A 25758-nucleotide genomic window follows, 5' to 3' on the forward strand; every position below is an offset into this window, starting at 1 on the left:
GCCCCTGAAGCTCAGAATCCCCCTCAGAGCACACTCAGCCTGTTGTACTCCACTGCTGAGGAGCAGTGCTCACTTCAGACCTCAATAATAACAGTCATTTTACAGCCTAATGTCAGGGTAATAAACTCTTCCACCAGGCGACTACTGTGACCACCAGGAAAGTTTTATTTCTCCAGGTTCAACAGTTTCCCTGTGACTAATGTCCCCTTGGAGGAGAGGTGACTTCCCTCCACCACGAGCACTGACGTGTCTGTGTTTGCAGCTAAGGCTCACTGACCACTGCATCAATCTGATCAGCATCTGATAGGGCCCAATTATGCCATTCCTCAGCTCTGGAGTGAATAAATTTTATTTTCTAGCCCACGGGAATGTGAACGGGTTGGGTTTATTCCTGTATCTTGGCATTATTTAAGATTAAGCTGCTCATTTGGAGAGTTATCACCGCACCTGCCAAGAGCAAATCTGTTTTTGTGTCGTGTTTTAAAGTGTAGGAGAGGGAGAAGAACAATGAGAGGGTGAGAGCAAGGTAACAAACAGAAGGAAACCATTAGACACTTGAATTAATGAGATATTTTCTTAATTAGCACCAATAATGTTGTAGTCCATAACCACTCTCTCCCAAGCTCACACTCCTGGGGAATTCAAGGAATGCACAAAACTGAGCAGCCTGAATGGCACAAAGTTGCGTGGGACAGTTAAAACACTGGCCGAGGCTTTGGAAATTCATTATTTTCAAATGTCAGAGGAAATCCAAAAGTTTTATCAGTTTCTGGCTGCCACAGCCCTGTCGGAAATCCCCATGTTGGATGTTCCTCATCCAGGGGCTGCACACTTGGAGAGGTCCAGATGTGAATATCTAAAAATCAGGAATGCTGCTGATCAGACAGACTCTCTGTACCCATGGAAGAGAAGGGGACAAGCCCAGAGATGGAAATGGAAATCCATACTTCAGAAAACAGTTTCTTGGGAGTGTTTCACTTGCTTAGGGAGACTCCCTCAATGATTTTTCATCCAAAATCATGAGTACAGTGTCAGCCCTTAGCATGCAACGCCCAAAATTTAAAATTTTAGCAGCTGGAAGATGCAGATAAAGACCCAGAGGCTGATTAGGGGATTTTTGTGTGTTTTTAAGTGGAGCCCATCTTTCTGAAAATCTCTATAGCATCTCTAGGCACGACTCCTGAAAGAAAAAAAAAAAAAACATAAAAAAGATTCTTTTTCAAACCAAGTTGGCACCACTGAAATATTTTTTTGTTAATTAAACGACTGAGGGCACGCTGCTGATGAGGGAAGAGGAGCTAATTGCTGCTGTCTGGCTGCTGATGGACTCTGAGGGCTGTGCAGGGTGCTGCTTCTTGCTCTCAGCTCTGCAGCAGCCTCCACATTTCACTGGGAATCCTGTCCAGTTTTCCACACCTCTGGAAGGAGAAATAAATCCCGGGGATTATCATCCCAAACCCTGTGGCTCTGAGTAGAGACCCCAGCAGGGAGATTGAGAGAGGGCGATTAATAAATGAATAAACTCCTTTCTGTGCCTCTCCCTGCCCTCGAGTGTGTCCTTGTCCTGTTTCAGATGGGCCTGAGGAGCTGAGCTTGTCCTGGGCCAGCCCAGGAGAGGGTGATCCAGGCTGGGAGCTGCATTTTGGGAGCTCTGAGAGCCCAAGTGGCCCCCAGAGGTGAGCTCTGGCTGGCAGGGTCCCTTGGGAAAAACAAACCTGGGAGCTGCCAAAACCTGTGGATTTGATCCCATTGTTCTGTCAGAGGTGAGGGCAGGCTGTGGAGAGAGCCCAGACCAAAACTGCAGGGATTATTTTATTATTCCATGGCGTGGTGAGGGATGGGACGCTGGGATCACCCTCACCCCACCCTGGGCTGTGACTCCTCACCCCGTTATCAGTTGTCTTTTTAAAGCACAATTGAGGTGCCTAGAAAATACAGAATTATCCCAATATATGTCCCTCCCTTTATTAAAAACTTAACCCGTGTCCAGCCTCTTCCAGCCTTGTAATTCCACACACATCCTCCAAACATTTCAGCACTTGGATGACCCTTTCAACCCAACCCCATCCTTTAATGCTGGGATCTCACCCACCTTCACCTTTTCCCTCTCAGTTGCTCATCTCCCTTTCAGGAATATTGTGCTGATAATTAGTTATTATTAGCAGATAATTACTTGCAAAAGGCAGAAATGGAGATACTTTTATTGGGGTGGAAAGGGACGATGGCAGCAAATCTGGATTTGGAGGAAGCTGAGGTTGGATTCCCAGATAAGGAGGCACCAGGGACATTTTACAGGTGCTGGCTGAGGAGCAGAGCCCTTGTCGCATCGATCGCTTTAATGCTGACCTCTAATTGTTGTATTAATCATGGCCAGGAGCACCAGGAGCACGCAGAAAGTGTCTTTTTAGTGGGGAAAAAAGCAAAGGAGTAATGACTATTGCAATGCTGGGATTGCATCTTGGCAGCTGAATTCCCAGAAATGCATGGGACAAAGGGTTGGTCCCCAAAGCTCGGGTTTTGCCATGGTCTTGGTCAGTCCAGGGGGGGATTTTGGGCAGTCCAGGTGAGAAATTTTTGGCTTTGGGCAGTCAAGGGGGAGATTTCTTGGCTTTGGGAAGTCCAGGGGGGGATTTTTTGGCTTTGGGCAGTCCAGGTGGGGGTCTGTCCAGAAACAAGGAGGGACCTCGCTCTGCTGGCAGTTTTTGCAGACAGATGCTTCTCCAGGAGCCCAGATGCTGCCTTTGCCCCAGCCCTGAACGAAGCAAACAGTCAGAGAAGCTTCTCTTCATCAGATTCATTTGCAGTGATCGCTCCCCAAGCTCCTTTGAGAGAGAGGAGGAGAAGGAGCCTGAGAAATCCTCCCAAAAGCTCGTCCAAACCTATTTTAAAATAAAATTAAAAAAAAAAAAAGATAAAATAGCAGAGTGTGAGTCTGTCTGCAGCTACAGCAGAGGGAAGCAGACACAAGCAGGGCTGCCCATGCCTTGTGAAGCTCTGTGAGCTCCTGGAAGGCAGCCAGGGCTGAAATCACGGCTGGAGGCAGCAGCACCCTTTTCTCCCCTCTGCCTGAGCCGCTCCCCGACAGGACGTTTGTACTTTATTGAGCACAAACTGTGCCTTGCAGCAGACAGGAGATGGAGATCTCCAGGCGTGGATGAGCTGTGGGAATCCTGTGGGAGCACAGGACCAGCCCTTGGGATTGAAGACACCTCCCTGTGTGGGGCTGCTGACACCCTAAAACCATTCAGGGCTGTTCTCCTGTAGGCCAGGAGAGGTGGTGGGGTGGTTCCTTGGAGCTCACTGAGGTGGGAATGCTGCTCCTGAGCTCCCAAACCTGCTCCTCCAAAACCTTGTGGGGTCCTGACACACCTACAGCCGTGTCTTTGTGTCCCCTCCAGAGACAGGACAAGATGTACTCATGTGCAATAACAATATTTTGCATTCGCCTTCTTATTCAAAACCCCGTCCAGCCCCTCCTCATCCCAGATTTCATTTTTTTTTTTCACATTTCTTTAGCCTGCGTCCAGCTCTCCTGTTTTATTGCAGAGGGATTGTCTCTGCTTCGACATGATTTATTTATTTATTGTTCTTTGTCTGGGCACCTCAGACTGTGCTTCAGTTGCAATTATTTTGCAAGTCAGCTCATGGGCACTGTCCCGTCCCCCTGTTTTTGCCCTGGAGTTTTCAGTCCCCATCCTGGGTGCTCAGCCTGTGTCTGGCTCCCTGTGTGTGTGGCATGGATGGGCACACTCAGCTGCAGCATTCACAAAGCTTTCTTCTTTCCTTTTCTTCTTTTCTTTTTTTTTTTTTTTTTTTTTTTAATTTGAAATTGCTGAAATTTCATCGTAAAAGATGTCAAGAGGCACAGCCAAAAATGATCTTTCAAGGACACTCTTTGATATTTGGGGAAGTGAACCTTGAAAACCTCCCTTGTTTCCTGATGTTCCATCCCTTGTTTTCTCTCATAAAGTCGTGGGTTTTTTGTTTTTTGGTTTTTTTTTCCTTTTTTTTCTGAAGACTTCCAAAGTACACAACCTCCCTGGGAGTCTATTGCTCCCAAAAGAAGGTCTTTCTGTAGGTTTTGACCCAGGTCCATCTCCTGTCCCAGCTGCAGCTCCTTTTCCTTTGAGGTGAAGCCAAAGCTGCTGAAATTTGTGTCAGTGCTGGAGGCTGAAGAATTATCCGACCCAGAGGAAGGGTTGGGCTTGGTGGGGACACTTCACCTCCAGTTTCCTGTCCAGGATGACCCAAGGGGATCCTTCTGGAGCCAGGATTTGTCTCTCACCACCGGTGATCCACTCTTGTCTCCTCCAAGTCACTCCTTCCTCCCACGGTGGTGAATCCCCTTGGTTCGAGTTCACTTCTCAGAGATGATATTTTCTAAGCTGGGCGTTTTTAAGGCACACAATCTACCTTTTAAGAGGAAAAAAAAAAAAATCACAGATTAGCTCCCTTTAATCACTCCTGTGTTCTGGTGAGCTGCACTTTCCCCTTGCCTGTAGGTCTCTGCTCCTCCAAACAACCCCCCAACGCCCAGTGCAGGAAGGGAACTGCAATGTGCTCGGCAGCTCCCTCCTGAAATCCTCCCTCATTTTGTTGTCATCGATCCAAAACCTCTTCTGCCACTTCACCGACATGAGGTCACCCTAATTTCATCCCAGGGCTGTTGGTAGAGTGGTTTTTTGGGGGGGTGTGTGTGTCCTGCCTGCCCTCAGCCCTCCCCAGCTGGTTTTGTTGGAGGCTCAATCTCTGCGTGAGGCGGCTCCATCCTCGTGTTGTGACCTGGGCGTTGGGTGGGTGATTCCTGCCTTTGCCCTGCACATCCTGCCCTGGGACACCCCTGACCAACCTGCAGGAAAAAAAACCTGGCTCCTCTTTGGAGTGACTCCCTAGAAAACAACTCTCTCAGCAGCAGAAAATACCTGTCTGTGAGGGAGACTGCGCTGCTTTTAACCAGCGACACAAAAACCCCGGTGTGATTTCTGCTCTGAGCAGGGCTTGGGGTGACACCCAGCCTCGTCCAGCCTGGTTTCAGCATCCCCCAAAATCTCTCCAGGAGGATGAAAATTTTTCTTGTCTCTTCCCTTTCTGGTCACGTTTTACCACTGGAGTTACTCAGCGAATTAATAGGTATAGAAATGCAAAGCTCTTTTCTTATTACACGCCATCGATCTGATTGCAGTGTCATTAATTGAAAGACTCGGGAAATGTGATGGATGGTTCAGTTCAGGATTCCACATTCGTTTTGGCATAGCCCTGCAGGAGAAAAGCTGCATGAAGCTGATTGAAGGGCTCTTTTTGTCTGACATGAATTATTCTTTCATTGTCAAACCTTGTAACAGCATTCAGACATAGGGAGATTTACAATGTGAAATCCTAAATGGGGTCTATTCTTAAAATAAAATTAGAAAAAAAAAAAAGAAAAAAAAAAAAAAAAGAGGGAGAGCTTTATCTTGCAACGTTGAAAATAGCTATGTTTGAAAAAAAAAAAAAAAAGAAAAAAAAGAAAAAAAAAAAAGACAACCCCACAACTATTCCTCCAAATTAAATATCTTCTGCAAAACCCAAGGGGCTGATGTTTCTCACTTAATTTTAAATTATTCCGATGGTGAGGCCTTAAATGAATAAAACAATTGCTTTAATCACATAACAGTTGTCAACATTTTTTATTACATTCAAATATATTTGTTTGTCTGAAGAGGGTTGGTTTGTTCTCCCCACCGCTGTCATTTCCCCAGCAGAAGGATTTGTCCAATTCGCTGGGAATCCTCATCCTGGAGAATTTACTTTCTCTGTGGGGAAAACCGAGGTGGACGCTGCCGAAATGTTTATTTAAGGAAATCATTCTGCATTTTAGAAAGCAACAATAACAACAACAACAAAAAAAAAAAAAACACCCACAAACTAAAAACCAACAAACCAAGCCTCAGCAGCTCTGTGTCAAAGATTTCAGCTTTTCCCAAGCTGCTGGCTGCAGGCAGATCTTATCAAACGAGCTTTGGTGAGATTTGGCTTTATTTCATTTATTTTTTAATTTAATTTTTTTGCAGTTCTGTGGTTAAATTCTGCGGGTTCTTTTGTCTGTATTAAAAAAAAAAAAAAAAATCCGTGCCAGGCTCTGAGGGTTGGGAGATTCAACCACTGAAAAGCAGCAGAAAGGAGCAGAGAGGATCTTCCCACCCCCAGGTCGCCGTGCAAAGTTGATGAAGAGTTTGGAATGCCAAGCAGCCACCCAACTCGTGGGCTCATTTGAGAATAAAACACTGAAATAACATTATCCGAGCTGGGAATCAATGTCATGCCTGTTACAAGTGCTGGAGCTGGGAGAATAGCGAGATTACACAGAGCAGACAGATTAGATGAAGAAGAGTATTCCATTCCATTCCATCTGATTAGCGCTGTCTATTCATCTCTGTGGGGCTTTTTTATTTTTTTTTGGCTTATTTTATGGCGTTGGGCTGCGTTGAGGAAGATAAAAGCTGGAAGAATCGGGTGTAAAAAGGTGTAGGGAATAAGCAGCTCTCTGTTTTAACCATCTTCCTCCCTCAGCTCCTTTCCCATGCCCGGATCTGCGTGCCCAAGTGTTTTAGCAGGCAGGTCACCGCAGAAATGATCATTTTTACTGTTATTTCAGCACTTTTCTCCCCCAGGAAGGCACCAGGTTGACCCCCTAAACAAAGTCCCCTTCCCACCTGAGCTGGACATTTGCAGGCAGCGAGGCCGGGCCGATGAGGGAGATGAGTAATTCCCACTAAAGTGGGGGAAAAAACCAACCTTTTTCTTTTTTTTTTTTTTTTTTTTTTTTTTTTTTTTTTTTTTTTTTTTGAATAAAGGAATAAACGGCATTGCTGGGAAATGTTGTCCTCATCCCCCGCCCCCTCTCCCTGCCTGTCTGCATGGAATACCGTCCTAAAATGGATTATTATTTTTTTTAAGGTCTTATCGTTCAGCGAGAGGGTTGAGATTATTTTTGTAGGGTTTTTTCTTTTCTTTTCTTTTCTTTTTTTTTTTTTTTTTTTTAATTCTGGGGAGGGTTTTCCCTGTCCCGACAGAGCCCAGCCACTGCAAAGTGCTGCTCCTCAACGCTGGGAATCTCCAGCTCTGCTGCAATTCCCAAGTTTGGGAACAGAGCTGCCTGGTGGGTCAGAGCACAACATCCAGCCAGCAGCGTGTTTGTTGGGTTTTATTTATTTTTTTTTTTTTTCCAGCCTCTTCTTGCTGTTCCTGCAGCTCTCCTTATTCCTGAGCACCTTCAGTGTCCTTAGCAGCTCCAGCCACTGGCTGTTCCTAAAAGGTGAGGGAGCCGGGGAGGGATCGCTTTCATTCCTTATTTCAGATTGAAGGTGATTTAACTTCATTTAAAAAAAAAAAAATTTTTTTTTTCCTTTATGCTGTCTCCAGCTAAATAAACTCAGTTCCTCCGAGCCCCAAAAGCAGCAGAGGATATTTTTGCCTTTGGTGTCACTAATTAACCTCCCACGGAAGATGATCAGGAGCAAAGGGAGATAACGAGAGAGTTTGTGCAGGACTCTGAGTGTCTTCTGCAGGGGAAATAAATAATAATAAAAAATGCTTATTCTCAGCCCCAAACTCTGTGAAACCGCCTCATTTTCGGAGTTCCCCACACTCCGAAGTGCGGGCTGGATAATTTCTGCAAATTCAATTAGAGTTTGGAGCCCGTGGCCGCCCTGATCCAATCTGTGTAAATAACATTGTCCCCAGCCTGTGTTGTCACCTCTGAAATGCTCTCTGGATTGCAGCTAGCTCTGTCTTTTCTTATGGTGGAGTCAGGGTGGTGCTGGATTTCGAAGCTTTTTTTTTTTTTTTTTTTTGCATTTAATGCTTTTGATTTTGTTCAGGGCCTTTTTTTTTTTTTTTTTTTTTTTTTTTAAATATTTATAAAAGGGTTTTTTGCGGGTTTTTTTTTTTAGTCCGTTTTGACTCTTGAGAGTTGTTAAAGGTGAGGCTCATTTTTTGTGAGGTTAAGAAGAAGGAGAGAGTAAAAGGTACCGTATCTTTCTTCTTAATTGTTTGGCTTAAGCCTAAAACGTCTGAAAAAACACCCTTAAAATGATCTCAGAAGTAACAGTCGCTTAATTAAAGATAATAATAATAATAATAATAAATAGTAACAGATTTAGCTTACCCTCTTTATGGACTTAACTTCAGGAAATTGTGCATCCACTCTGTCTCCTGTGCAATAATCAGTTTCTTATCTAACAGATATGAAACCACCAAATACATCTTACATCATTCTCATCCTCTAACTCAGACACAATCGCAACCCCCATTAAAAAAAAAAAAAAAAAAAAATAGAAGCACTGCTACAGCTCAGAGCATCCTTTACTTTAAACCCTTTTTAAAGTCCCTCGTTTATTCCCATCCCAGCTCAGCTTAATTCCCTTTTATTGTGTCGTCGGGGTGGGGGAAAGGGGGGAGCTGGAAAATATACAGTGCCATGCCTAATTGTGCTGCTATTCCACATTAATAACCTGCAACTTTGCATCCCGACGAGCGCGGGGAGGAGGGAGGAAAAAAAAAAAAAAAAAAAAAAAGGCCAAAAAAAAAAAAAAAAAAGCAGAAACAGATGCAATTATTTGTTGCTGGCTAAGTTACTGTACGTGACCCAGGTGCTGGAGGAGTATTTGCATGTGTTTCTCACCTTTGTTCACCCAGACACATGGGGATCTGGAGCTATTGCTGACTAATTGATAGTTGTAGTAACTGCTATAGGCTCCTTTAGATTAGAAATGCACGCGGACGTGTGTCTTGATTCAAACATTAAGGAACACACACGCACACTCTCACTTACTTACACGGGCAGAAAGTCTTCATACTATTAGAGGTGTGTGATGGAGATAGCAGGACATAAAACAGAAGAGAGAGAGGCACAGGGAGAGAGAGAGAGACAGAGACAGAGAGATGGCATGCAGCATATATACCCCTACAAATAGTTCTAAAATGCGTTTGCAAATGCAGAAGTCTTCAGAACCATCCAACAGTTCAGCACAACCCTTTTTATCTCTTCTCTGCGGGACGTCTCCATCCAGATTACTCGAAAAAAAGCGGAAAAGGTGAGAGCTCTGCCATCTTAGCTCTGAATTCATCTGATTTCCCCCCTTTTTTTTTTTTTTTTTTTTTTAATATATATATATAAATCCCCCCCCTCCTCTCTCCCTCACCACCACCACCCCTCTCTCCCTTGTATTCCTCATGCCATTGTCCATTCTTATGATGGCAGTCGCCCTTGCTCTTGAATGCAAGTGTCACAGCGGGAGCAAGAAGGGTTCAGGGCTGCATTGTCAAAGCCATGGTTGCCTATTGTTTCTTAGCCTTTCACTGCTCTGCTTTTCCGAGCCTCTTTCCCTATCAGTGGCCCCTGTCAAGGAGGAGGAGTAGGGAGAAAATTGCAAGAGTTTAGTCGTCCTTTTTTTTATTTATTTTTTTTTTTTTTTATTGCACACTGTTATGATAAACAGCCCCAGCAATACACGCCACAAAATTAGGAATTATAACGGACGGGACGGAGGTGGGGTGGTGGTGGTGGGGGGCAAAAGAGAAAAAAAAAAAGAAATTTCTTTGTAGGTTTGCATTTGGCGCTGCCCTTATCTCAAAAGCTTGGTTTTCTTAGGAAAGACTTTTGTATTGGTGGTGGGGTTTTTTTGGTGATTTTTTTTTTTTGGTTGGTTTTTTTCTTTTTTTTCTTTTTTTTTTTTTTTTTTACCAGCAAAAAATAGAGGCAGCTGCAAAGTGAACAGTGAGCTATTTAGCCACAAGGTAAAAATTTCCTGTTGCTATTTGGATACTGATGCTTTTCAATTTTAAAGGTGTGTGTTGGGGGGGAGGAAGCATGACTGAAAGCATTTCTCTAGCTGTCCATCCATCCATCCATCCATCCATCCATCCATCCATCCATCCGTCCATCCATCTCTATTTTATGTTTTAAAGCAATTGAAAACGGGTTTTATAAAGGCCAGGGAGGCTTGTTTGCAAGTTGGTTTTATTTGGGAAAAAAACAACACCAAAAAGATCTCTCAGTGCAGAATGAGGTTTGTGTTTCAGCTGATTGAATCTTGTGCCGGGAGATGAAGGGGGGATGAGTGTCCTGCTCGTGCCACAAAGTGCTGCTTTGTCAGGGCATTCAAAGTAAAAATCTTGTCACAATTTCTTCCTTTGGTGGAGGGGGAAAAAATATTCGTATAGACAGGAGTTTCCTTGCCATTTAAACATGTGTTTGATTGTCCTGTGTGCACAGGCCAGCTCTGCCCGGGTTCCAAACTTCAGGGAGGTTACAAAGTCATGGCCTCAAAAGTTTTTTTTGTTGTTATTGTTGTTTTACTGCGTTCGAGATGAAATTGCTGAGAAGAGAAAATTATTTCTACAAGGTGGCTGCCCAGAAGAGTGCCAACATATTTATGTGTTCAAGCTGTAAATATTTTACTCGTTTCACTTTCATTATTATTTTTTTCTTTACTTGCCTTAAAAAAAAAAAAAAATCTATCAAAGTGAAAGAGAAGCAAATACAATTTGGTTTGTGCTTTTAACTGCCAATTTGAGAATCATCCTTTCAATCCTTAAATTCACCCTTAGTATACAGGATATTTATCAGTCTGGGGGTTCAATTTTTTCCTTTTTTTGCAAGCCTATTATGATATTCTTCTGGCTGAGCTGTTCTGTGATCAGGAATTATTAAAAGCAAACACTGCAGACCGTTCGAGTGTGTGCTGCTCGAGGCTGAATATCTGAGCCATGGCAAACGTCTATTTTATCGTGTCTAATGACACCAGGCAGAGTGCTGGCACAGATGGAAATATGGTCCAAGTCTCCAAGAAGCTGCAGATAAATAAATGCTCCTCACTCTGCTGGGGCTCCTTGGGCTTGGTTTTGGTTCTGTTGCAGAATTTCGATTTTTGGGAGGCTGAGGCTCCCAAACCAGAGGGCTCGGTGGGGATTTGGAAAAAGGGGCCGAGATATTTCACCTGGATCCCCTCTTAACTCTCAATATGCCGAAATAAGAGCGATGTGAGGAGCAAAATTCCCCCTCGCAGCCCATCCTGCAGACAACTCGCTGTGCCTTTCCTCCCCCGTGCTGCTGCTTTTTACACTCATTTATTGTCCCTCAGCGCCAAGTTCTAGGTCAAGTATGCGCCTGTTTGGAATATCTTTATGTTTGAAACTTTTCTCTCTCCTTTTTTTTTTTTTTTTAAATTTTTTTTTTTTTTGGAAGAAATGATGAAAGAACTCTGGCCTTGTTTTAAATCAAGCTCTGAATGCAGCCGAGGCCACCCTGGGAGCACAATGTTTAATTTCCATTCGACATCTGCCTCATATTTACCACTGCAGCCCGGGGTCTGCGTGGAAGGGAGCACTTATCGCCGATAAAAAAAGTTTGGCATCTTCTTTTGTCAGAGGTTGTAATTTCTGTTCTCTCAATCTGGACCGTCATTTTGTAAAATCTTTTGTCACCGGAGCTGAATGGAAAACCTGGAATGTGCAGGAGATTAAAGAAACGAGGGGGAAGAGGATTCAAATGTGCAGAGCAATTCTGGTGGCTTCGCTCTCGGAGACAGATGGTGCCTAATCCTGATTTTTCCTTATTCCAGTGCAAATTCCGAGCTGTCCCGCTGAATCCACGGCTGAATACTGATGAATCAGGAGCAGGCCTGGCTCATTGCTCTGCTTTTTGAGGCTGTGGGTTTAGCTGGCAGAGCTTCCTGCATTGCACAGCTCTGGTCCTGCACTCCTGGGGAGAGATGTCCACTGAGTGACTCCACCACACCCCACCGAGTCCCACCCCTCCTCCTCCTCCCTGACCTTCCCAATCTAGGAATAAATATTTGAATTACTTGAGGTGTTCTCTTTAGGTAGGTGTGGGTAGGGGGATCTTAGGGCTGAGGGGGAATTTGGTGTGTCTGGACACTCCAGAGTGGTGGGGGACGTGGTGATGCTGGCTGAGATGCCAGGGGGGAAAAAACGAAGGTTTTTTTCAGAGCAAAGGCAGAAACATTTGACCCCACAGATGAATTTTGCTGTAAAAAGGGTGATTCAGGGGGAGAGGTGTTCCAGTCTGATCTGTGTCAGGTGGAGATGGGCAAACTCCCCTCTGTGTTTAATTTTTAAAGTTTATTTTATCTCCTTATTAACCAAAACAACTTGTGTTCACGTTGCTTTTCATAGGAGAATATAAAAATGCAGGTTTTTTGCCCCAGATTCTGTGCTGTAATCTGAAGTTGAAGTGCTCTGTGTGGTGTCAGCTCCAGTCCCAGGCACCTATTTCACTCCTTCTCGTGGGATTTCAGTGAGCAACCCTTACAGGTCTGTTCTACACTGAAATAAGGATATAATTTTTTTTTTTCCCTCTCATAGGAGTAACTTCAGTGGGAATTGCTCATGAAAAAGAGAAAGCATCACCTGGATTCTCCTGGAGCTGGGAGTCAGGGCCACTAATCTCCAGGAAAGAGCTGCCCAAGGCACAAGAAGAAGATCTCAGCTCTCCAGAGGCTCCATCCCACCTGGAGCTTCAGGCAAGAACCATTTCCCCTGCTTGGAGCTTCACTGGTGAGTCCTCACAAGCAGGAATTGTGTCAGAAAAGTTTTATTTCGTTAAAATTTGATGAGAATTTGGTGCATTTAGCAGGGGTTTTGTGGCCTGCCAGTGGCCAGTGTGCCATTGGACACTTGTGGAGGGTTTATAGAGTCCAAAATGCATCAGGAGCTGCCCCAGAGGGTTGTGTCAGAAAAAGGTGAATCCTTGGACTGTGAGCCTTTTTCTTATCCCAAATCCATGCTGTTTTACCCCTTTAAGTCATTGATTAGGCAACCCTCTGCCTTCTCAGGATTTTGGGATTGGCAGAGCCGCAGAACTGAGCCACTGCCATGAGTTTTGTGTCCAGGTCATGCCATGGGCAGCATTTCCCAGGGGATTGTCACTGATTTCCTTCTTCTTGCTCATGGAGTTTATCCCTGGATAGGAGCAGAGCTTGGCAGGTTGAAAAGAAATCCTTTAAAAGTTCAGGAGTCTGAAGTAAAGCAGGAAAGAACTTCCTGCCTTCCACTGGGAACAGCCTCCTTGGAGAGACTCGTTCAGGCAGGGGAAGCTGTGGGAGAAGTGTGAAGGACCAGCCAGGCAATTACTCTCCTAATGGCTGAGATGATGTTGGTTTTCAGGAAATCAGGGGAAGTTTGTGGTTAACTCTGAGTGCTGGCAAGATTCTGAGTGCAGGGGCTGTGCAGGGACAGCCCCTGACCTGATGGGAAGTGTCACAGCATCACTTGGGTGCTTCACGCACAGGGAGAAGTTCCTGTGGGAATGTCAGGGCTCTGTCCTGCTCGGGCTGGACTTCCCTGAGCTCAGACAGTTTTGTGCTGGGCAGATTTCACTCCTCTTTACTCAAAACATGTGCCAGAGTTAAACCAGAACTCTGAAAGTGAGCACAGCAGAAAACTTTTGTGTGGCAGTATTGGCAATTTGAAAGAGAAAGAAAAATTTTTAATGGTTGTTGCTTCCTTTCCAGCTCGGGTCAGTTGCTCTGTTTTGGTGTTGTGTCACAAGTGCCTCAAATCTGGGCTCAAATCTGTCTTAATTCACATTCCAGAACATTATTTCCCTTTGCCACGAGGTGATTTGGGTGGGAAAATGATTTGTGGCACGACTTCATTTGTATTTATACACTTGCAATCCACTCCATTGATTTCATCAAGCTGGGCACGGAATTCCCACTTTTATTGAGAGGAATGTCTTTTCCTGAGCCGGGGTGGAAGTGTTGGGCACAGTGTCCTGAAAACTGTGGCCATTGTTTTGTTCCTTTCCATTTGATTTGACTATAAAGTACTCAACCTGGGTGTGAGTTACAGGTTTAAAAAGGGAATTTTTCACAGATTGTGTTTTCCACCTGTTCCTTTGGTTTCCCAACATTTTTTTTGGCCATGGTTTGAGGAGGGACACTCGTGTCTGTGGTGTCATCTTTGAGGGCCTGGTTGCTTTTTCAGTTGCTGCAGGATTTAGAGGCATTTAGAGGGTTTTTGGATGGGATTTTGGGAAGGAATTCCTGGCTGTGAGGGTGGGCAGGGCTGGCACAGGGTGCCTGGAGCAGCTGGGGCTGCCCCTGGATCCCTGCAGTGCCCAAGGCCAGGCTGGACTTCGGGGTTTGGAGCTCCCTGGGATGGTGGAAGGTGTCCCTGCCCCTGGGGTGAGCTTTAGGATCCCTTCCCACCCAAACCATCCCACGATTTCTGTAAGGTGAAGATTCCTCCCCAGGCCTCCATCAAAATCAAAATGAGCTCTGACTCTGGTTGGCTTTTCCATCCTCCACAGCTTTTCATTTCCTTGTCCAGCTTCATCCTGTTCTGTGTGGCAAACCCTCACAGGAGTGAAGGAGTTACAAATAATACTGTGGGTGGGATTAGCTGAGCTAACCCCGGCCCAGGTGGGACACAAGCCCCTCAGCAATGGGCCAGTGTTGCTTTCAGAGCAATAAACCTTTCATAAATCATGTTCCTCTTCCTCCAGAATTTACCCCAGCCTTTGTTTCTGGTTCTCTCTGCCCCGTTCTGCTGTTGACAACCACCCTGATTTCCTATTCCTGCCTGTGCCTAGAAAATCCTGCTGGGTTCCTGCCAAGTCATCACCTTTTCAGCATGCAAATCCCTCCTAAAACCTCCCTCCTTCAGCACTGACCACATGAAATGTTTTTTTTTTTTTTTTCCCGTTCTGAAATATCCGTGTTTTTGTCAGGGCTGTGGAGGGATGAGCCATCTCTGAAGGAACTGGGTGATATTTTCACTGTAACCATGGTTCTTTCTCCTCGTTTCCTGGTTTTCTTGTGAAATAAGCCTGAGTTCATGTCCAGGGATTTTTAGTTATTCTTGGGATGCCTTTTTGAATTCTGTGTAAATAATGGGTGGTTGAACAAAAAAATTAAATTGATTCAGGGGTGCAATCTGGAGAAAAAAAATAAAAACCACTTTGTTTTAAAATTCAGGGATGGGAGGGAAAATCAAATGATGGTGGTGATTACCCAGAGCAACTGGTCTGGAGGGAGGTGACCCTGCAATTTGATGGTTTTTAAGGTTCTTTCTCACCTCTCAGTGATTTCATGAACACCAGAGGAGGATTTTCTCTTGCTAGAAGCCACAGGGTGGATAAGAACCAGGATAAAACCCAAAATACTTTGGTTGGACCCCAGGAAGTTGCTCCAGAGACCTCCTGAGGTCCTTTCTCACCTGATTTGGCTGAGAACTTGGGGTGGAGTCACAGAACTGATTAAATTAATCTCTTTTTTCCTCCTTGGACATTATTCCTGTATTTAAAGGTCCTGAAACCTGCCAGTGTCACACTGCTGCTGATTTGATAAATATGCATTTTTCCATTTGCATGTATTATCTTTTAGTAGGATTATTTTTTCCCTTTTACCTACTGCTTGTGTTCCCTCTTTGAATATATAATAATAATAGTAATAGTAGTAGTAGTAGTAATAATAATGATGATATGGATATAAGAATATCAGGTAGCAGAAATGTTCTGCCAACCCCTAAATGTCTCAAAGAATCTCTGGCATAGATCCTATAGGATAAGCTGTAAGTTTGGGGCTTTTCCAGGAAGAAACTTGCCCAAACTTTCTCTTCCCTGAGCTATTTTAGCCATTCCCACTAAAATCCCAACAGCTCCGACCTGGAGCTGCAGAAAGTTCCTTGTGACTATTTTTATTTTTTGACTGGTGGGATTATTGCTCTGCTGCCACACACAGTGATGGGGAAGAAGGGATCCCAAAATGAGATTACATCAGTCAGAAGGGATCCCAAAAAGAGGTTATAGAAATCAGAAAGGATCCCAAAATGAGATTACATCAGTCAGAAGGGATCCCCAAAATGAGATTACATCTGCCATTTTTTCCGCCTTAATTTGGGATTTATAGAAATCAGGCAACTCAATTTCTACTCTTCAGCCTTGGCTTCTTGGTGCAAACTGCTCAGATTTGGCTTTCTGGGAGAATTCCACTGTGCAAATATCACCCCTCTGAGGCTTCAGGAGCTTTAGGAAACAGGTCTGGATCATGGAACATTTTTTCATTCTAAGAGCTGCCCTTAGAATATATTTATAAGATTTTTATTATCATATATATTTCTTTAAAAAGTGTATCTTTTACACTTGTAGAAGCTGGGAGCAAGGAGAAAAAGATTTGCCAGTGTTTAGCAGTGGATTCAGCCTCAGATAAAACCTAAGCCCTTAATTTAAAGTAAAAGCTGATGAGGAGTTTTTCACTAAGACATTTTTTTCTATTGAAAACTGTAATAGCTCAGTCAGTTAAATCCTGGGAGAAGTTTGGGGGGGTTTTAATATCTCCTTGCAAAGAAATGGAGAAGAGAGTTCAGTTTTGCTGAAGTTGTCAAAATTGCTGGAAGAAGCACGAAGGCTTGTGTGTCATCTCACGTGATTTGAGATGATCCCAGAGCCTGGTGAAATTTCCAGGGGGGACTCAACTTTTGTAGGTGCAGTGGGTGTAAAGGAGAAAATGGAGTGGGGAGACAGAGAATGGAAGGGATTAGAGGGAAGGAAGTGAAGAATCCAGTTTGAAGCTGAACTCAGTAATTAATAAAATCACGGTAAATAAAGGTACTGAGAGTTTAGTGTTCAGAGCCAGTGTTGGATGGGTGTTATTTAATTTTGTGATAAATCTAAGCTTCTGTAAAGGATATTTTGGGATGTTCTGGGTCATGTGGTTTGGGGACAGTGCTCAGAGCAGCTCAGACCAGGGGCTGGGTGACAAACCCTCCTTGTCCTGAGGTTTAAACCAAACTTGTTGTGGCTGCAGATGACAGGCTGAGCTTCCCAGAATCCTTGTTGTCCTTTCAGTGAGTGCTTCATCAGCCAGGCTGTGATTAATTGCAGCAGGGCTGCTTTTAATTTGAAACAGAACCTCAGGCTGAGCTTTGCCTCGATGTACAGATCATATGTGGGCTGGCTGTGCTGATCTGTAAAAAAATATGGGTTTATTATACATAACATTATATATTTTAATTGTATAAATTTATCTATCAAATACATCTATCTATCTATTTAATCGATACATATCTACCCATATCAATAAAGTTTTGCTCTCTGATTCAGCCACAGTCTCACCAACAGCTCTGGCACACGTGTCTGTGCTGGTGTGGAAGCTCCAGCTGAGGTCACAGAAGCTCCGTGTGACTTCAGCAGCTTTTGGGACCCTCTGGACTGTGGCTGATGAGTGTGGCCTTTTCCTGGCAGTGCTGCTGGACTGTGTCCTGCCCTTCCCACACAAAACCAGGGATTGGTGGCCTGTCTGTCCCCCAGCCTCCACATCTGCTGCCTGCTGAGCTCAGCTCTGAGCTGGGAAAGGGCTGGTTGGGATGCTCAGAGCAGGGCTGCTGTGGGGGCAGGGGTTAATTATGCCAGGTTAATTAGCTGTCTCCACGGAGCAGTGCTGAGCAGGGAGGGCACTGTCCCTCTGTGGGGTCACACCTCCAGTGCTGTGTCCAGCCTGGGACAAACAGGACCTGGAGGGGCTGGAGCACCAGGAGCGGCTGAGGGAGCTGGGAAAGGGGCTGGAGAATTCCTGGGAGAGCTGGGAAAGGGGCTGAGCCTGGAGAAAAGGAGCTCAGGGGAGACCTGGTGGCTCTGCACAACTCCCTGCCAGGAGGGGACAGCCGGGGGGATTTGGGATCTGCTCCAGGGAACAGGGACAGGAGAGGGAACGGCCTCAGGCTGGGCCAGGGGAGGCTCAGGGTGGACAGCAGCAGGAATTTCCCCATGGAAAGGGGGCTCAGGGATTGACAGGGGCTGCCCAGGGAGGTTTGGAGTGCTCATCCCTGGAGGTGTCCAAGGAAGGACTGGAGGTGACACTCAGAGCTCCGCTGGGGATGGGTCACAGACTGGACTTGGTCTTGGAAGTTTTTCCCAACCTTAATGATTCCATGCATCACTGGAGAGCCCAAATCCCAGAGGAACTGGCTCTGTCTTGGCTCTTGGACTTGGAACCTGCAGCTCAGTTCCTGGAAGGAATTGTTGGTTTAACTCTGGAGGTCCTGAGACAGCGGGACAAAGCTTCTGTGACAAACCAACAACCTAAAATGCCTCAGGCTGCACACTGGGAGACAAAAACCTCCTGAACTGCTAAAATAATTTCATTTCTGTGACATTCCAGGCTGATTAAGAGGAGGTGACTTCAGGCATCTTCATGAACTAATCCACCCTAAAGATGGGCATTGGTTACGATGCTCACTGAGTTTTTTTCAAGAGGAATAGAAACAATAACCCGGATCCTCATCTCTCACTTCTTTGTACCATCAGTTCAGTTCAGTGGGATGCTCCGCCACAGGCTCTAGAACGGGGATATTACAGTGGCTGCACAAAGGAATGTATGGATTTATGGAAAATTATGAAATTACCGTCAGTTGTGAATCTGTTCTTGGTGATTTCTGTACGGATTTCAGTGAAAAATCCCAATCTTGGGGAGCGGTTCTGGCTTTAGGAAAAGACTGTCAGACACTGACAGCACGTGCAAACCAGACACACAGATGAGGAAATTCGTGTCAGGATCTTTGTCAGGTACAATTGGAGCTGGGATGTTTGAACAGAATGAAATAGTTTGTGGGGAAAACTCACGATGGGAATGCTGGATCCTGGACTGGAAGCTGATTTGACAGCCAACAAACTGCTGGGAGTCTTTCAGGGAGCTCCAGTGGATTTTTGGGTCAAACTCTTCCCAACATGTGGATTATCCTACCTGGATTCATTAACAGTGGGGTTTTCCCCCTCTAAACAGGAATCTGCTGGCAGAACTCAGCCCCTGAAGGGTACAAAGTGAGCTCCTTGTGGCAACAGGGATATTTTAAAACAGCAGTATTTTAAAACTTCACCAAGCTCCGGGTAATCCCTCTCAGGAAATTGATTCTGTGTTCTGCAGGGCTGCTGCTGCTCCCAGCCTGAGCCGTGCCAGGAAAGGCACTGCCAGGTCAACAGCTTTCGTTTCCTATTGAGTTTTCCTGGAGAGTTCAGTGCCTCCCTGGTTCATTCTGCAGGAACAGTCACGGGAGGAGCCTCAGGACCCCCTCAGCCCATCCCCTGAGCTCTGCCCAACAGGTTGATTTAAGATCGATTCACTCAACGCTTACCTGAAATGATGAAAGAATTTCTGATTATTTTATGGAGTTTGCTGAGTGCAGTGAGCTCAGGGATGGGGCTGATTTGGGCAGAAGCCCCTGAGCACCCCAAAAATCCTTCCTTCCCCTTTGCAATCTCTTCTCATGCTCTTCTGGTTCCCCTTGGCTCTGCATCTTCCAAATCCTTCAGAATTAAGAATTAGCCTTGTTGATTTATTTATAGATCAGTGCAGCCTGGTTTTAAAGTTGGAGAAGGTATTGAAAAAGCAGAATTTGCTCTTCATCAACTTGAATATCTCTTCCTTTGCTCTGGTAAGCAGCTCAGCTATAACCAGAACAGCAGATATGGATATAACATAATAGTTAGGATACAATTTATATTCTTATTAAAATCAGAAAGTCAAAAAGACCTAGCTAGTTGATAATTAAGCTGGTTTGGAGTGATTCTATGGTTTTAAATAGGGTAGAAAAGTTCTTGTGAATGCCTGCAAACAGCAATTAAAAAAAAATAAAATTTAGGAACCTGTCCTTAAAAATAAGATGACACTGCAGCTCAGAAGCTGGCATTGATTGGAGGCAGTTAATTCCTGTGGCTTTCAGAGTTTCGTACTCTTTTTTGAACTGAGTAAGTCACCCCCTGGTTGAGCTGATCACCCCCTGGTTGTGCTTGGTGCCTTCTACACGTGCAGGAGCAGAAATGAAAATCCGTGGATGGTTATGGGATGGCTCACAGGGACTGTGTGATCATTTTGCAGGTCGCTGCGTTCCCTGGGACATGTTTTGTTCAGGCAGAGGGGAAAGGCTGGAGCCTCCCCTGTCCCAGCTCCTGGTGTCTGTCCAGTGCTCCTGCCCCGTTGTCCTGTTTGGATTTGGTCAGGAGTCCTCCTGATGAGCTCTTCTCCATCCCCAGTGTCCTGGGCTGGCTGTAAACTGGAATTTATCCCAGCCTCAGGTGCCCAAAGGGCTCAAACCCCTCAAGGTCAGTGCTCAAAATGGCACGAGAAGCTCCTGCTGGACCCAGTGGCCACAGCAGAGCGTTCCTGAGGCCACTCGGACTTTTCTCCAGCAGCAAAAGCATCAGTGGGGATTTAAGGACAAAAAGTCACCAAAATTGCCCTGCACAAAGAGCCCAGGGGGAGGGAAAGACCCCTCCATCCCTGGCACTGCTCACTTCCCGCTTTGCTGCTCAGGGCTCAGGAACCTCCCGCTGCAGGAGGTGGAAAGAGCTGGGACAAGGATCCCTGAAATGCTATTTCCCTCTGCTCTAAAGGCAGACAGAGGGGTTACCCATCCTGCCAGGACTCCGAGCTGTCCCTCTTTGCACCTTTGAAGCGCCTTTATTCGCTGCTGGCTGTTATTTCGGGTAGCTGCTGCCGTTTCATATTTCCCCAGCTGTAATTTCTGGATAAACGGCGGAGGCACTGCAGCATCTGTGGGAAGGAGCAGGTCCCTGGATGATGTTGGTGACACACTGGTGGCCCTGCCTGCTGCCACCTGAAGGGCTCTTTAGCAGCACTGGGGACAGGGAGGGGGACTTGGGCTCACGATATTATGTCACAGACTAGAGAACCCCCGACCTACAGCAGCTGTAATGGCATAATAGGATAAGTGTGAGGGAGAAAGCAGCAGGGTATAATGGGCACTCAGCTGCCTCTGTATTTACCTGGCTAAGAGGAAACCAGGCCAGCTTGGGGACAGTGACAGTGTAAGTGCTCCAGGAGGTGCCTGTGGGTGAAGAGAAAACGCAGCAATCCCGGCTCTTACATAATAAATAATAACAATAATATCTGTTAACTGGGGGCCGAGAGGCTTCACCCAGCTCCCAGCGCTGCCAGGGGCCTCTTTGGTGTTGGATTTCTTAATTCCTTCTCTCCTCCTGGCTCTCTCCCCGAGCCTCTTGCGTGGTGTTTTCTGCTTTATTATGTCTGGAGTGGAGAGCAGCTTTCATCTGCCTTTCTTTAGCCAAAAAAAAAAAAAAAAAAAAAAAAAAAAAGAAGAAGAAAAAAGCCCTGAGTTTCAGCTTCTTGTAGAGCAGAGGAATGTGGAGGGATGGCCAAGGCCATCCATGGTGTTTCCCAAAGGTGGAAATGTCCAGGCTGGAGGACCCTGGGACAGTGGGAGGTGTCCCTGCCCATGGCAGGGCTGGGATGAGCGGATTGAAGGTCCCTTCCAACCCAAGGCAGCCTGACATGGGGAAAGAGGAAATCAAGCCGGGGAAATCCCGACCCTGGATTTATCCTCCCTCCCACACCCTGATCCCACAGGAGGGCTTGTGCTGCAGGTCACAGGAATTTGGCCTTGGAGATGTTTGGTGCTGGAGTGCAGAATCTTTCAGGCCAAGACATGACTTTCTGGCACTCAGAACCATTTTTAAGCTATTTTTTTTTTCCTGCTGCTCTTTGATGTAGGCTCAGCTTTGCTCCTGGCTTTGTGGCTTATCTACGTCCCTAATTTCACTTTTCACTTCTTTGCTGACTGGGGTGAAGATCCTCCTGTTTAAGTGATGAGTCATTTTTACTTGGATATTTTGCAATTTTTTTTTTTTTTTTTCCCCACAGGGGCACTTAGGAACAGGTTAAATGAACCATTCAGATGATTGAGAGAGGGAGATGCCAGGGGAAGTGGAAATGTGTGCTCTGCTATTTTGTTCCTCTTTGCTTCAGATTGCTTTTATTCATTTAATTCCTGAGATGGGGATTGCTGAGTAGTGCTTCCCTCTGCACTGCCTCCCTTGCCTGGATTTCTTGGGCTGAATTGGTTGGAATTCATTGATGGATTTGAAATTGTTGTTTTCCCCATAGTGCTGTGCCATCTAACAGAAAAAAAAGTCCCCGTTGTAATTCCAGGAGTTGTCAAGGTGGACTGAAGTGTTGAACACGCACAGAAAGATGCACACAGGAGTCTGTAGGAGTGAAAGATGTGGAGATAAAAAGTAGCAGAGGAGACTTTAAAATATATATTTTGTGAATTTTCTCAAGCGGAGCCAGTGGTTTTTAGGAGGAAAATCTAAGTTTAAAAAAACGTAAAGTACGAAACACAAACATAATGAATTGCAGAATGTTTCCTAGGGGCAGGGGCTGTTTCCATAGATTTGTGGGAAAAAAAGAACTGTTTGGGTGGTTTTTTTCCCATAATGTGCTGAAGTACAGGTGCTCACACAAGTTCAGGGAGGAGCTGAGGGGCACAACCCAACTTTGAATCTGAAATTCGGATTTGTTCTTATCCCAAACACCATCCCCAAAGGTAACGCTGTCACATGCCACCTTGGGACGAGAGGGGGAAATAACAGAACCCTTTTGAGCAAAGATGGTTTGTAAAACCACCCCCAGGCCGCGTCTGTCCTGGAGGAAGAGAAGGAACCTGCTGAAAGATCACTGATCAGGAGTTCGCTGCTTTTCAGCGCCAGTTAATTCTGAGCAAATGGTCTATTAATAATTGGGTTAAACCAACTCTTCCCATGGAAATGTAGGTCCTTGCCTGGCCTATTTACTGGGATATCAGGGGCTGTCCTATTTTCCAGGTGTCTCCCTCTCACAGGATGCACAGACCCCGTCCCACCAAAGGGAAACTGAGGCACAGAGCGCTGAGGTGGCCTGAAAAAGGCTAAACAAGGCGTTTTAGGGGACTTGAAGGAGCAGCATCCCAAATTCTAGGCTCCAATTCCTCTTGGCGCTGCCATTTGCTCTTCCAACACCTGGATTGTCCCTGGTTATCGAGGGATAATTTTGGGTGGGGGTGAGCGTTTTTATTATTTATTGAGGGATAAATTTGGGTGAGAAAAAAGCCCACTTCAGAGCTGGAAGAGGCAAGGGGGAGTTTTGGGAAGCGAGGTTTGTTATCAAACAACCTCTCTTGCGTGGGCTTCCCAAAAATCCTTCTCCTTGCTCTCCTCCCATTTTTTTCATGCCTAAAAAATCATCTGGATGGTGTCTAGAGAGACACCAGAGAGGAGCCGGGCAGCGCTGAGGTGTCACACGGCGAGTTTTCCATCCTCTCCCAGCGCTTTTTTTAGCCATTTTCTCCTCGGGGAAAAGCAGACTCGGGGTTTATCATCATCGATCCCGCTGGGGAGTGCAGCTTTGCCTTGACCCTGGCACCTCTGGGCAGTGAGGCTGCCCGCCTTTGTCCTCGCTGGTCGCCTTTCCCTCGGCACAGATCGCCTTTTGTTCCCGACAAAAGATGGCTCATCCCATTGTCCGGGGGCAGGAGCGTGCCCCGGGCTCCTTCCCCGGGTCTGCGGGCACCACACGGAGCCTGCTCGGCTTTGATTTGTTATTTATTTTAATTTTTTTTTTCCTCTTATTCCTCCTCCTTCTCCCCAGAGGGTTGGATGGATTGTTTCTGAAGCTGGTTTCTTTCTTCTGTGAAAGTAGAGCCAGGGAAAATAGAGTTAATTTTTTTTTTTTTTGGAGGGTTTTCTTGGGCAACACCTGAGTCCCACCTTGGCTAAAGCAGCATCAATCCCTCCTTGGTTTTGATGTAAATCTGACCCATAACATCTAAATAAATTGGGGTTTTTGGGAGGGGGACTTTTTTTTAAAATTTTTTTTTTTTGGGGGGGGGAGGTTTTCTTGGGCAACACCTGGGTCCCACCTTTGCTAAATCAGCATCAATCCCTCCTCGGTTATGATGTAAATCTGGTCCACAACATCTTAAAAAAATGGTTTTTTTGGAGGGGATTTTTCTTTTTTTAAAAAAATTTGCTGTGTGGTAATGCATTGCATCAACCTGCCAGAAGCCATGGAGGGGAAAAAAAAAAATTAAGTACAATCAATGACAAGGATTTGTGTGGCATCCTCCAGGATTTGGGTGCCTGATCCACTTCTCTGTGGTGCCAGAACCTGCTGAATTCAGCATTCAAATCCAGGAAGACAAACCCCTCTAAAGCAGGAATCACAGCCTTTTTGTGGCCTTTAGGGCTCTGGGGATGCACTGCAGGAATTTGGGGATGCTGGAAAAGCAGGGATGTGACAGCTGCAGGGTGTCCTGGAATGTCCGAGGGAGGAAAACAGGTGTAGGGGCAGCAGAGAGGGAAGGATGACTCCAGCCTGGGGCATGAAAAGCTGATCAATTCTTAATCACCTCCTAACCACTTCAGAGTTCAAGGTTTTCCCTTGAATTCCAAGATTTTTGGACAATTCGAGGCTTTTGCTCCTTGTGGGGTAGGTGAAATCCAGGCCAGTCCAGGGGTTGGTTTCTCCCCCATTTCAGGAAGGATTAGGGAAGTTTCTGCCCCGTTCTCTCCGCGTGCTGCGTTGTTGTTTCTCTCTCCAAAATTAAGAAAAAGAAGAATGGATGTGATTTCTGTACCAGCCCAGGCTTTTTGTCAGCATTTTGCTACTTCATTGGAACTTGTGGAACCTGAACCAGGCCCCCAAGAGCTGCTCAGAGGCCCATTATTTTCCATTATTATTCCTCGTTCTAGTATCACTTTTTCTCAAGAACTAATTTTTTTTTTTTTTTAATTCAGCGTGCTTTCACTTAAACCCACACTTTTCCTCCTAAAACCACCGTAAATTACTCTGTTACCACCTCGCCTCGCCGACTGCAGCTTTGTTCACACGGGATTTTTGGAGAGGAGGGGATTTTTTAAATTTTTATTTTATTTTATTTTATTATTTTCTCTGTCACCAGTGGGAATTGGAGTGGGGAAAGGGCAAATTGAAATGAATAAAAAAAATAAAAAGCGAAAGGAAAAGTGCTTCTGGGTGCTGCATTCACCTCCTGGTCAGTCCTGTCTGTGATCCCCCTCTTCTGGCTGGCTGCGGAATTGGACACGGAGGGAAGGGGAGCACAGACAATGGGATTGGGGCAAATCCCATCATTTTCAATCCGCCGGCTCAAAGAGCTGTTTGGAACGAGCTGTTGGGAATTTTGGGTTCAACCCGGATTGAGATGTGCTCTGTGTGAAGATCCCAGCTATGTTTGAGCTGACGCTATTCTTAGTGTCTCTCGCAGCTTGAGGTGGGGATGGGTTTGTGCCTGGGAGAGGTCAAGGTGTGAAATGTGAAATGTGAAATGTGAAATGTGAAATGTGAAATGCTGCCCGCGTGGTCTGGTCGTGCTTTACATTTGATTTGTCTGCATAAAAATCCTGGTGGGAGGGAGGCAGTTTTGGAGCCAATCCCAGGACACCCTCAGGAGGGGCTGTGTGAGGCAGGACTAGAAAAATAAGAAAAATAAAGGAAAAAAAACCCCAATCCCCTCAGGTGCTGTGGATGGTGCTGGTTGCAGAGAGCAAATCCATGAAGGAATGTGGGGTGAGGAAGTGAGATGGGACCCCAGGTTTGGAACTCTGAGCTGGAATTATTGCAGCATTTTTCTGGTCGTAAGAACAGAGATTTTATTTCAAACCCATTTCAGAAACATATTTATATCCATGTCCCAGCTCCATCTCCCAGAAACTGAGTCTGATCATAAAGGTCATTAAGCACAAACACGTTCCTGACTAATTGTCCACCATTTGCCGTCTTGCTCCGCGGTATTCCCTCCTTTTTTTGCAGCAGGAGCCACGCTGGAGTTCATAACCTCTGCCCAGATGTTTTCGAGGAGGCAGGGAAACATCCCGGGGAAGGTGTTAAATTACAGCCCGGGGTTGGATGGGAGAGGGAACTAAAAGCACTGAGCGATCTCATC

Source organism: Sylvia atricapilla, chromosome 23, assembly GCF_009819655.1.
Source record: "Sylvia atricapilla isolate bSylAtr1 chromosome 23, bSylAtr1.pri, whole genome shotgun sequence".
Classification (NCBI taxonomy): domain Eukaryota; kingdom Metazoa; phylum Chordata; class Aves; order Passeriformes; family Sylviidae; genus Sylvia; species Sylvia atricapilla.